We start from the raw sequence: 12,874 nt of genomic DNA, 5'->3' as shown, positions 1-12,874 counted from the left end.
TCCAGAAGGGGGAGGGGCCTGTCCTTACCATAAGTGCTGGACAGGCCGCCTACTTCCGGTGTCCATAAAGGGGCATGGCCCACTACGGCCATTTTCTGCTGGCAAGGTCAAGAAAACCGCCACCGCCCGTCAGTGGCTATCAGCTCTTCCCAGCGCGCTTCCAAAAAGACCCAGAATTCCCTGGGGCGATCCCTTTTATCTGAGCTCAGGCCCAACCCAACCCCCAAGTAGCCAATCCTTCCATGACCACCGCCTTGTCCAGTACCTGGCCATGCCCCCATCAGTCAAGGCTCTCTTTCCCTAAGGGGCTCAAGAGGCCTTCATTTTGGTGCTACAATATCCATATAGATGTGTCTTAAAAGTTGACTGCATAACCATTCCAATTAACAGTCTGTGTATGGGCACCCTTAGAATGGTATGTACCATACAATATGGAGGCCATATTTCACTTCAGTTGACTTATATGCTGTTGTATTATGCAAAGGTAGCCAAACACATAAAATTGAAGGCAGGCCCAAGCCATTCTCGACTTAATGTAGATTGTTTAATGTTAGGAAAAAATAATAATTGCGCTATTTTTCCTATCACTATTTTGTTTATACACAATTTAATTGCTGCTTATTAATCCGATTTTTTGATTCAATGTTTCCAAATTCTTTTTACTAGATTGTTTAATGTGTCCAGCCAATGAAAACATTTGGACGCTACAACATCCATGTAGATGTGTTTGAATCTTAAAAGTTGAAGGCATAACTTTTCCAATTATCAGTCTGTGTATGGACCACCTTAAAATGCTAGGTATCCCACAATATGGATGCCTGATTTCACTTCAGCTGGCTTATATGCTGGTGTATCATGCAAGGGTAGCCATCCACATAAAATATTAGGCAGGCCCAAGCCTTTCTCGATTCAATGTGGATTGTGCAATGTGTCCAGTCAACAAAAACATTTGGGTGCTACAATATCCATGTAAATGTGTATGAATCTCAAAAGTTGAATGCATAACCGTTCCTACTATCAGTCTGTGTATGGGCCCTTAGAATGGTACTGTGTTTCCTCCGAAAATAAGACCTACCCCAAAAATAAGACCTTGCGTTATTTTCCAGGAGGGCTGCAATATAAGCCCTATCCCGAAAATAAGCCATAGTTTAAAATGCTTGTAAAATCCTATAATCCATGCATGTGTTTCTGTGATATAATTGTGGGGAAGAGAGCTCCGACGGGTCACAGAAGCACAGAGCGGCACTATAAAAAAGTATTTGGCACAATTATTTAACAGAAACACACACATTGTACATTATATACTACTGTAATAGAGTGGGTTATAGGATTTTACAAGCATTTAACTCAGTTCCCGCTGGGAATTCCTGTCAGGCAGGGAGGAAGAGCTAGAGAGAAAACAGCACATTACATGGTAAGATCTACCCCGAAAATAAGCCCTGCTAAGTCTGTTGTCGCCAAAATTAATATAAGACCCGGGCTTATTTTCGGGGAAACGCGGTAGGTACTACACAATATGGAGGCCCTATTTCACTTCAGCTGGCTTATATGCTGTTGTATCATGCAAGGGTAGCCACACACAAAAAAGGGTAGCCATACACATACAAGATTAGGTAGGCCCAAGCCATTCTCAACTCAACGTTGACTGTTAAAAATGTTTACAATATCCATGTAGTTGTGTCTTAATAGTTGACTGCATTATGGTTCCAATTATCAGTCGGTGTATGGACCCCCTTAAAATGGTAGGTACCACACAATATGGAGGCCCTATTTCACTTCAGCTGGCTTATATGCTGTTGTATCATGCAAGGGTAGCCACACACATAAAAGGGTAGCCATACACATACAAGATTAGGTAGGCCCAAGCCATTCTCAACTCAACGTTGACTGTTAAAAATGTTTAGAATATCCATGTAGTTGTGTCTTAATAGTTGACTGCATTATGGTTCCAATTATCAGTCGGTGTATGGACCCCCTTAAAATGGTAGGTACCACACAATATGGAGGCCCTATTTCACTTCAGCTGGCTTATATGCTGTTGTATTATGCAAGAGTAGCCATACCCATTAAAAATAAGGCAGGCCCAAGCCATTCTCAAATCAGTGTGGGTTGTTCAATGTGTCCAACCAAAGATAACATTTTGGCGCTAAAATATTCACGCAGATGTGTATGAGTTTTAAAAGTTGACTGCATAACCTATCTCTTTCAGTTATCAGTCTGTATATGGGCACTTTTATAATGGTAGGTAGTGGTACCACACCAATATGGAGGCCCTTTTGCACTTCTGCTGGCTTATATGCACATTTCTACTAATAACTTCCATTTACTGCTTTAAGTTGGTCAAACAAGAGTCAGTCAGGCTTTCAAATGTGAGAATCTTGGTGACCATATAAATATGGTAATAATATTTTTAGTGGCAGGTTCTTTACTAAGCTTATCCATTAATGTCTGTCTATGCATACTGATCACTTCTGACATCCCTTGGGCATTTTAAAGCTGAAAGGTGAACACACAGTTTTAAATACCCTATAACGCAGAAAGGTTTATCAATCACATACATAACTGTCTATTCCTGACAGTGCTCAATCACTACTGTTCAGCATTAGAGACAATTCTCCAAGATACTTAAAGTATTAAAGTTCAGCCTGGGCTGGCTCCTTAATTAAGCCTGGAAGGGGCTAGCGGGCAAGTAATTGTACACTAAAACAGGGAGCAAATAGGATTTAATAAGTAAGCAGAAGGTAAAAACAAAATAGCATGACAAAGACTGCAATAATCACGTAGAACTAAAGTACTGCAGTAAAAAAACTGCTAGGGATTAAGGGCCAGATTCACGTAGAATTGCGGCCGTGTAACGTAACCCGTTTACGTTACACCGCCGCAAGTTTTCAGTGTAAGTGCCCGATCCACAAAGCACTTACCTGTAAACTTGCGGCGGTGTATCGTAAACACGTCCGGCGCAAGCGCGCCCAATTCAAATGGGGCGGGAACCATTTAAATTAGGCGCGCTCCCGCGCCGGACGTACTGCGCATGCTCCGTTTGCAATTTTCCCAACGTGCTTTGCGCGAACTTACGGCGGCCCGACGTGTTTGTGAATCGCGACGTGCGTAACGTACTTACGCCGGGAAAAAAAAAATTCAAAAGCGACGCGGGAATGACGGGCATACTTTAACATGGTGGAGTAATTTTACACCATGTTAATAGCACCCCCTAACTTTGCGACGGGAAACTAAGACTTGCGCCGATGTAACGACGGGAAAAACCTTTGTGGATCGCCGTAACTGATAATTTGCATACCCGACGCTGGAATACGACGCGAACTCCACCCACCGGCGGCCGAGGTATTGCATCCTAAGATCCGACGGTGTAAGACAATTACACCTGTCGGATCTAAGGGCTATCTATGCGTAACTGATTCTATGAATCAGTCGCATAGATACTCTGAGGCCCCGTACACACGACCGAGGAACTCGACGTGCCAAACACATCGAGTTCCTCGTCGAGTTCAGTGTGGAAGCCGCCGAGGAACTCGGCGGGCCGACTTTTCCCATTGACTAACGAGAAAATAGAGAACATGTTCTCTTTTCGGCCCGACGAGTTCCTCAACGGGTTCCTCGCTGAAAAGTGTTTACACGACCGAGTTTCTCGCCAGAATCCAGCTCCGACCGAGTTTCTGGCTGAATTCTGCCGAGAAACTCGGTCGTGTGTACGGGGCCATAGAGATACGACGGCGTTTCAGAGATACGTATCTCTTCTGTGAATCTGGCCCTAAGAGTTTTGGTAAAAGAGATATACAAAGTCTTGTTTGCCCAAAAAAAATGCTTCCCCTGCCTCCTAGCAGTTTTTTATTTTCCTGTGCTTATGAAGTCGGGTGCCAGAGACAATGTAACTGTCACGTACCTTAAGGGTGAGCCCGACGTGCAGGAAGTGGCTGCTGTTGCTCCTCTGATCCCGGACCCCTGGTAGAGTAGACAGGGGGAGCGGGAATGCAGAGTCGCACAAGCGCCAGGGATGACGCTGGTGCAGGGGCCGGATGGAGCTTCTGCGGAGTCCGAGGAAGTCTCTGAAAGGCAGGTGCAGGCCGGTAAGTAGCAGCCTGGATGCAGGAACACTGGAACAGCAGGTAAGCCGGAAAGGAAGGTATTCGGAGAGTCTGGCCGCAGCAGGTCCCAGAAGACTGAACAGGGTCACAGAAGACCGGAGAAGCAGGAGCAGCCGGACTGGTAACAGGAGAGGCCCAGGTAACAGAGAGGTTGACTAGCCGGGTCGGCAACAGGCGGTCAGCGGAGTACCAGGGATCAGGCAGAAGGATGGTCAGAGCAAGCCAAGGTCAGGGCAGGCGGAAGACAGGAACAACGAAGACAAGCCGGGTATCAGGATCTGGATCAAGCAGGAGTAGTTGGTGCAGGTACAGGTACAGGTGGTCTCAGGAAACGCTGCAGACCGGACAGCAAGGGGCCAGGCTCCCAGGACACTTTAAGTAGGTTTGTTTTGGCGCCAAATGGACGCCTGCACGTGCCCGCGCGCCGTTACCGCCGATGCGCGCTCCCGTGCGCTGTTACCGCCGGTGCGCGCGTGCACGAGCGCCATGCCGCGATTGTGCGCGCATTGCGCGTGCCGATGCGCCGCTAGCGCCCTCTGGTGGCCGAGGTAATTCATGACATTGCCCCCCCCCAAGGGGCAGCCTCCGGATGCCCAACTGAGTCATCTTCAGCGGGTGAGAGTCTTTAAACAACTGAATTAGTCTTTCGGCGTGTATGTTGTCCTCCGGTTCCCATGAATTTTCCTCTGGCCCATACCCCTTCCATTTAACGAGGAACTGAATTTGGTTGCGTCTTTTCCTGCAATCCAGGATAGATTCCACCTCAAATTCCTCCTCACCGTCGACTAATACTGGTTCTGGGGGATCGGTATCCCGTCCAGGGAAGGAGTTGGGGACGTCCGGTTTGAGCAGGGCCACATGAAACACCGGGTGGATTCGAAAGGACTCTGGTAAGTCAAGTTCGTAGGCCACCTCGTTTATCCTTCTCTTGACAGCAAAGGGACCCACGAATTTAGGACCCAGTTTCTTCGTAGGGCATGCGAGCCTTAAGTTCAAAGTGGACAAGTAAACTTTAGTTCCGGGTACTAGGTTGAGTTCCCCCCTTCTTCTCCTGTCAAAGATTTCCTTATTACGTTCCTGTGTTTGGGTCATTGTTTCCTGCAGGATCCTGTTATTTGAGTTAAAGAAATCCAAGGTGTCTTGAACGGCGGGTACCGTACTTTCTGGAACAGAATTGGAGAGGAACAGTGGGTGGAACCCATAGTTGGCAAAAAAAGGAGACTGTTTGGTGGCCGAATGGATAGAATTATTATAGGCGAACTCCGCCAAGGGCAGCAGAGAAACCCAGTCTTCTTGCGAAAAGGACGAGAAGCAGCGGAGATACTGTTCAAGGGTCTGATTCGTTCTCTCCGTCTGCCCATTTGACTGTGGGTGGTATGCTGAGGAAAACGATAGGCCGATCTCGAGACTACTGCAAAGTGCCCTCCAAAACCTAGAGGTGAACTGTGCTCCACGATCGGACACAATATCCGCAGGAACGCCGTGGAGTCTGACAATTTCTCTGATGAAGACTTTAGCCGTCTCTGGAGCCGAGGGTGTGCCCTTTAAGGGGACAAAGTGTGCCATCTTAGACAGCCTGTCCACTACCACAAAGATAGTGGTGAAGCCCACGATGAAGTCCATGGAGATCCTTCTCCAAGGTCTTTCCGGTACGGGTAATGGTTTAAGGAGCCCCCAGGCTCTGAGTTTACTACCTTTGTTTCGAATGCACGTAGTGCACGATTCCACATAATCTTTGCAGTCCTTCAGGAGTTGGGGCCACCAAAAGGTGCGTTGCAGAAGTTCAGCGGTCTTTTGTATCCCAAAGTGCCCAGCCAGCTTGTGGTCATGGCAGGAGCCCAGAACATTAACTCGCAGCCCCTCGGGTACGAAGATCTTATCCCGGTACCATAGCAGACCGTCCCTGGATTGTAGCTCCGGATCAGGTGGAGAAGAAATGCCAGCGGATGCCTGCCTGATCTGGGGTACCAAGTCTCCTTGTAGTAGCAAAAAGTTCCCTGATGACAGAATAGTATCCGGAGGATTGGGAGGCTCCGAACTGGCGTACATGCGGGAAAGAGCATCCGGCTTGACATTTTTCGACCCTGGCCTGTACGTGATGTGGAATGAAAATCTCGTAAAAAAAAGTGCCCACCTGGCCTGGCGTGGTCTAAGTCTCTTGGCTACCTTTAGGTACTCCAGGTTTTTGTGATCTGTAAAAATCAAAATCGGGTGCGCTGCGCCTTCCAGGAGATACCGCCACTCCTCCAAGGCGGCTTTTATCGCCAACAGCTCTCGGTCTCCAACATCGTAATTTTTTTCTGCTTCAGATAGTTTACGGGAAAAGTATGCGACGGGATATAGCAGTGCCTTGGGACCCTGCCTCTGAGAGAGGACTGCTCCAACCGCGGTTTCAGATGCATCCACTTCAAGAATGTAGGGCAGGCTTGCGTCGGGATGTCTCAGAATGGATGCCGAGGTGAACAAGCCTTTCAGGGTTTCGAAGGCTGTTTGGGCCTCTGGTGTCCAGCGAAACCGAGCAGACAGTTTAGTCAAGTCCGTTATAGGAGAAATGATGTTGGAAAAGGCTTTGATGAACTTCCTATAAAAATTCGCAAACCCGACGAATCGCTGAACACTCTTTCTGTCAGTCGGAGCTGGCCAGTCAAGTATTGCGGAAACTTTCTGAGGATCCATCTCAACGCCCCTTACAGAGATGATAAGTCCCAGAAACTGTATACTGGGGCGCTCGAACTCGCATTTGCTGGGTTTTGCGTACAGTCCGTGGATACGGAGACGTTCAAGCACCTTCCTCACATGTACCCGGTGTTTCTCTAGGGAAGGGGAGAAGATTAGGATATCATCCAGATAGACGATCACAAAGAGGTCCAGATAATCTCTAAAAATGTCATTGACAAAGTGTTGGAATGTTGCCGGGGCATTACAGAGCCCAAAGGGCATGACTAGATATTCAAAGTGCCCGAAACGGGTACGGAAGGCGGTCTTCCACTCATCCCCTTCGCGTATGCGGACAAGGTTGTAGGCCCCTCGGAGGTCCAATTTAGTAAAAATGACCGCGGACCCCAGACGCTGAAATAGTTCGGGTACCAAGGGAAGAGGGTATCTGTTTTTAATAGTTATTTTGTTGAGTTCCCGGTAGTCCACACAGGGGCGAAGGGAATGGTTTTTCTTTTCAACAAAAAAGATGCCTGCACCCGCGGGTGACGTGGAGGCACGGATGAACCCCTTCCTCAAGCTGTCATCGATATAGGTTTTCAGGGTCTCAAGTTCAAGTCCGGTTAAGGGGAAGATCCTTCCGAAGGGGACTTCGGCACCAGGAAGGAGTTCGATGGGGCAGTCATAGGCCCTGTGAGGTGGGAGGGTCTCGGCCCCCTTTTTGCTGAAAACATCCAGATAGTCATGATAAATTTCTGGGACGGATTGACGAGTCTCAATGTCAGAGTCCGAACAGAGTAATGGCAGGGGTGGAGACGGTAGTTGCAGGCAATGCTGCTGGCAAAATGGAGAGTTGAAGTCAATTTTACCAGTGGCCCAGTCAATCTGGGGGTTGTGGACTTGGAGCCATGGTACTCCCAGTATGACAGGGAACAGGGGGGAGTTGATCACATCCAAGCATAAGAGTTCGTGGTGGTTATCGGCAATGGTGGTGGCAAGAGGCTGGGTCTCCTGGGTGACGGGACCAGATTTTAACACCGAGCCGTCTGCTAAGTACACAGAGAGTCCAGTAGACCTGGGGCGGAGGGGAATCTGATATCTGAAGGCAAATGATTGATCCAAAAAGCAGCTACAGGCTCCTGAATCAATAATGGCGCTGGTCTGTATAGTTCTTCCTGGAAGCTGGAATAAAACAAGGATAGCCAGATGAGTGGAATTGCTTGGACGGACAGGTAGGGATACAGACGACAAGGATTGACACTTACGCAGCTTGGCAGGACAGGTCCTCACGTAGTGTCCGGACTCCCCGCAATACAGGCACAGGTTGTTGGCCCTACGGCGTTGTCGTTCCTCCGGCGTAAGTGAAGGGCGAAGGAGGCCTAGCTGCATAGGCTCTGAATTATCAGGGATAGAAGAGGCTGTGGGCGCTGGTGGAGGTGGATTGAACGTGGAAGGTACCCGTGGCATCATCCAGACCGGACGGGATGGGGCAGTGGTCCTTTCAGTCCTGCGCTCCCTCAGGCGCCGATCGATCTGGATGGTCAAGTTGATTAAAGCATCCAGGGTCCCAGGAACTCCTACCCGGGCCAGCTCATCCTTTAGCGGTTCGGACAGGCCAAGGCGAAACTGGTAGCAGAGAGCCGAGTCATTCCAGGTTGTGTCAGAACACCATTTGCGGAATTCGGACACATAGTCTTCTGCGGGTCTGCGACCCTGTTGTAGAGCATGTAATGCAGCTTCTGCAGTGGCGGTCTGATGCGGGTCCTCATAAAGCAGAGACATAGCCTGGAAAAAGGCGGTTAAGTTGTCAAGTGATTCATCCTTGATCTCCATGAGGCGATGAGCCCAGGTTTGCGGTTCGCCAGACAGTAGCGAAACGACGAAGCCCACCTTAGTAGCTTCCAGAGAGAAAGTCCGGGGTTGGAGAGCGAAGTATAATTCGCAAGCGTTGCGGAAGGCTCGGAATTTGTTACGTTCTCCTGCAAACCTCTCGGGCATGGGAACTTTAGGTTCAGGTGGCAGCATTATTACTGATGGCGAAGCGGATGCCCCTGAAGTCGCAGAGGCTGTGGCAGGAGTGGACAAGGCTTGGACCCGATTTTCCAGACGTGTATAACCTTCTTGCAGGGTTCGGACGGCCTGGGTTAGTCCTTCCAAATGGCGGCAGAGTTCCTGCATCGGATCCACTCCCTGCGCGGGCTCGGACATGGCTGTCCGGTACTGTCACGTACCTTAAGGGTGAGCCCGACGTGCAGGAAGTGGCTGCTGTTGCTCCTCTGATCCCGGACCCCTGGTAGAGTAGACAGGGGGAGCGGGAATGCAGAGTCGCACAAGCGCCAGGGATGACGCTGGTGCAGGGGCCGGATGGAGCTTCTGCGGAGTCCGAGGAAGTCTCTGAAAGGCAGGTGCAGGCCGGTAAGTAGCAGCCTGGATGCAGGAACACTGGAACAGCAGGTAAGCCGGAAAGGAAGGTATTCGGAGAGTCTGGCCGCAGCAGGTCCCAGAAGACTGAACAGGGTCACAGAAGACCGGAGAAGCAGGAGCAGCCGGACTGGTAACAGGAGAGGCCCAGGTAACAGAGAGGTCGACTAGCCGGGTCGGCAACAGGCGGTCAGCGGAGTACCAGGGATCAGGCAGAAGGATGGTCAGAGCAAGCCAAGGTCAGGGCAGGCGGAAGACAGGAACAACGAAGACAAGCCGGGTATCAGGATCTGGATCAAGCAGGAGTAGTTGGTGCAGGTACAGGTGGTCTCAGGAAACGCTGCAGACCGGACAGCAAGGGGCCAGGCTCCCAGGACACTTTAAGTAGGTTTGTTTTGGCGCCAAATGGACGCCTGCACGTGCCCGCACGCCGTTACCGCCGATGCGCGCTCCCGTGCGCCGTTACCGCCGGTGCGCGCGTGCACGAGCGCGATGCCGCGATTGCGCGCGCATTGCGCGTGCCGATGCGCCGCTAGCGCCCTCTGGTGGCCGAGGTAATTCATGACAGTAACACCTGTATACATCTGCAGGAGGTACATCATCAGTGGCTCCCAAAAGACTGAAGACAACCATTACAGGACCTGGGAGCAGTAGCAGCTGGGGAATGAAGTGGTGATTGGACGCTGGACCTGTCATCGCTAGAGGACAGCACATTGTGAAGTAAGTGTGGTATAACATGCAAGCAGGCTGTACATACCTGCACATTATGGCAACAGCCCACCCTCTACACAGCTGTCTTTTTTTAGCCCCACCTAAAGGGGGGTTTAACCACTCTATGTTAAAGCAGACTTTTAGTAATTTTTCCATCTATTAAATCTTCTGCCCTTGTTGTTTTAACTTTGGATAGTAAAAAAAAAAACTTCTGCCAATAAATACCTTATACAGCCCACTACCTGTTTCTTGTCTGGTAAAAAGCCAAGGCTTATGACATCATGCATATCTCTCTCTCACTATCGTGAGAGTTTGCCAGACAGAGAGGGGGAATGAGTCATAAGAGGGCCAATAAGAGCTTCAGAGCTGGAAGTGTGCCTCTGTGTGTGTCTGTGTAAATCCAGGAAGTGAACAGATGGCAGCATCAGCTGCCCACAGTTAAAATGGTTGCAGCCTTTGCAGCATATTTGACAAGTACAGATTCACAGTTTATAAAAATGTATATGCATGGGTTGGAGTGAAGCTTCAGAATGGAAAGACGTTTTTATTACAAAATATGTGAGCAAACTTGAGTTCCTCTTTAAGGTCCCATAAGCTATTATAAAAAAAAAAAAAATGGTTCAGATATTTAGGATAAACAGGATTCCCAGTGTTTTAAATGAAAGGTATGTCCCTTATAAAGGTAATTTTAAAACGCCAAATAGTTTATTTTACGTGTTCATTCGTTTATCTCGTGATTATTTTTCCATTAGGAAATATTGCATTGGATTGAATGACTAATGGCTCAATTTCTTGATAACAAGATAACAGCTGTACAGACTTTGTTCAATAACTGGGTGCAAGATAACATAATGTGGATTGGATTGGTATAATATACCGGTAGTAGTACAATTGCTATCATGCTGGTGCAAAATACAAAAGATTAAAGATGAGGGTGGCACTAAACAATATCCTTATTCTCCACAAATAATTCATACACATCCAGTACTTAATTGGTCTGTGATCTATTTTTCATGAAATTGTTTCTTACTGTGTTTTTCTGTCTCCTTGTAACGTCCTCCTCTCTACCAAATCTCTTATTTTCCCCCATCATTTATAAAAAAAAATTTAAACGAAAAGTGCACTTTAGTTGTGATCATGAGCATTGCTCTATGAACAGCATTGTTATTTTTTATTTGCCTTTTTTAGCTAGATATAAAATAAAAGTTATCCCCAAAAAATCAGTTCAACTACTTGCAATAAGGGTAGATATACCTGCATACACACCAGATATATACACACCTATATAAACAAAGGGCCAGATTCACGAAGATTTGCGGCTGTGTAACGTAACCCGTTTACGTTACACCGCCGCAAGTTTTCAGTGTAAGTGCCTGATCCACAAAGCACTTACCTGTAAACTTGCGGCGGTGTATCGTAAACACGTCCGGCGCAAGCCCGCCCAATTCAAATGGGGCGTGTACCATTTAAATTAGGTGCGCTCCCACGCTGGTTTCAAAAAAAATTTAAATTCGACCCGGGAACGACGGCCAAACTTTAACATGGCTCGACTAAAGTTAAGCCATGTTAAAGCAGGTGTAAATTTGCGACGGGAAAAAATTACTAGCGACGACGTAACGAACGCGAAAACCGTTGTGGATCGCCGTAAATGCTCATTAGCTTACCCGACGCTGGAATACGACACAAAATCCCCCCAGCGGCGGCCGAAGTATTGCATCCTAAGATCTGACAGTGTAAGTCAATTACACCTGTCGGATCTTAGGGCTATCTATGCGGAAATGATTCTATGAATCAGCCGCATAGATAGGACAAGAGATACGACGGCGTATCAGGAGATACGCTGTCGTATCTCTTCTGTGAATCTGGCCCAAAAGATTCAACTGCAGCGCTCAAAAAATCCTGTGTTAAAACAAATTAATACATCAATGAGAGTCAATGCATAATTATCTCCCAGTTCATAAGAGTTCTGAATGTACATTCATACCTTTTTTGTGATCTGTGTGACTTCAAGTTCCTGATGATGAGCATTTGCGTGAAACACAGTAGGCGAACTGAATCTAAGGACGTCTTGCCAACATGCTGAACGGCCGTTGGAGGGCAACTGATGTAAGTGTTTAATCTGCTTTTATTTGGCAATTCTTCAGAATTATGATGTGAGGTTTTTCACTTATTGGTGTGCACTCTGTACTTTTATGAGATACTATTAAACTCTGATGCTTCATTCTGTTGTTGCTGGTATCGAATGAATGTGAGCGCAAACATGGCCCCCCAGTGGAGAGGAGGATTGAAGGAAGACCAGACCAGCCTATGAGTGAACAGAGTCAATAGTGAAATAAGTGTATACTGCTGCTCTATCTATAGACAGCAAAACATTGTGAGTGTTCAGTCTTTCTATATGGTGGACGGACACCCACGGCTGGTGTTGCCTATTTGAGATTGGTGAAGGAAGTCAAACAGATCACAAAGAGGGCTATTTACTTTTATTTATGTTCAAACTAAATGTATTAACTTATTTTTAACACATAGAATCTAAGTACAAATATGGTATATCTGTACCTGTAAAAAAAGTATATCAAAAATACAAAGTGCTAAAATATAAAAGTGTACATACTATGTGATTCACAAACACCCCACGCAGGTCATGAAAACAATATAGTAAAGACTAACACTACAGAAAGTAGAAAAAAGGATTGGATCGTTGCAAGAGCATTGCTATAGGAACATATGATCTACTAAACCGCATCAATTATTTGATCTAGAGAGAAAGTGGACACATCATGGCTCCATATTGCCAACAAAAATTAACATTCATAATATCATACTTTAGTATTAAATAATTACCAGTGCTAAGAAGGGTGTAAAAATGAGGGGAGGGGAGAAAACTATATAATTTAGTTTTTTGAAGGGGAAGGAAAAGGGGACAGCCAGGAGTGAACAACCAGAAAATACTTCTCACAGCCTTATGCCTTGTACACAAGATCAGA

At 47.3% G+C, this 12,874-nt stretch overlaps 2 protein-coding genes across 5 annotated transcripts in view; one reads left to right on the top strand and one right to left on the bottom strand.

The window, feature by feature from the left end:
• Positions 1 to 12,874, bottom strand: part of PSD3 (pleckstrin and Sec7 domain containing 3) — a 703,925-nt gene that overhangs the window by 483,200 nt on the left and 207,851 nt on the right. The gene's annotated exons all lie outside the window — the stretch shown is intronic.
• Positions 1 to 12,874, top strand: part of LOC120914621 — a 51,791-nt gene that overhangs the window by 1,672 nt on the left and 37,245 nt on the right. The window contains exon 2 of one of the 2 annotated variants that reach the window (XM_040325308.1): positions 9,770 to 9,899. The exons of the other annotated variant lie outside the window; for it this stretch is intronic. The gene's annotated coding sequence lies outside the window, so the exon portion shown is untranslated. The remainder of the gene's footprint in view (positions 1 to 9,769; positions 9,900 to 12,874) is intronic. 2 annotated transcript variants of the gene reach the window in all.

The sequence above is a fragment of the Rana temporaria genome, chromosome 1 (assembly GCF_905171775.1).
Source record: "Rana temporaria chromosome 1, aRanTem1.1, whole genome shotgun sequence".
Taxonomy (NCBI): Eukaryota; Metazoa; Chordata; class Amphibia; order Anura; family Ranidae; genus Rana; species Rana temporaria.
The sequence above is the reverse complement of the archived record's forward strand: the minus strand, read 5'-3'. Positions and strand labels throughout refer to the sequence as shown.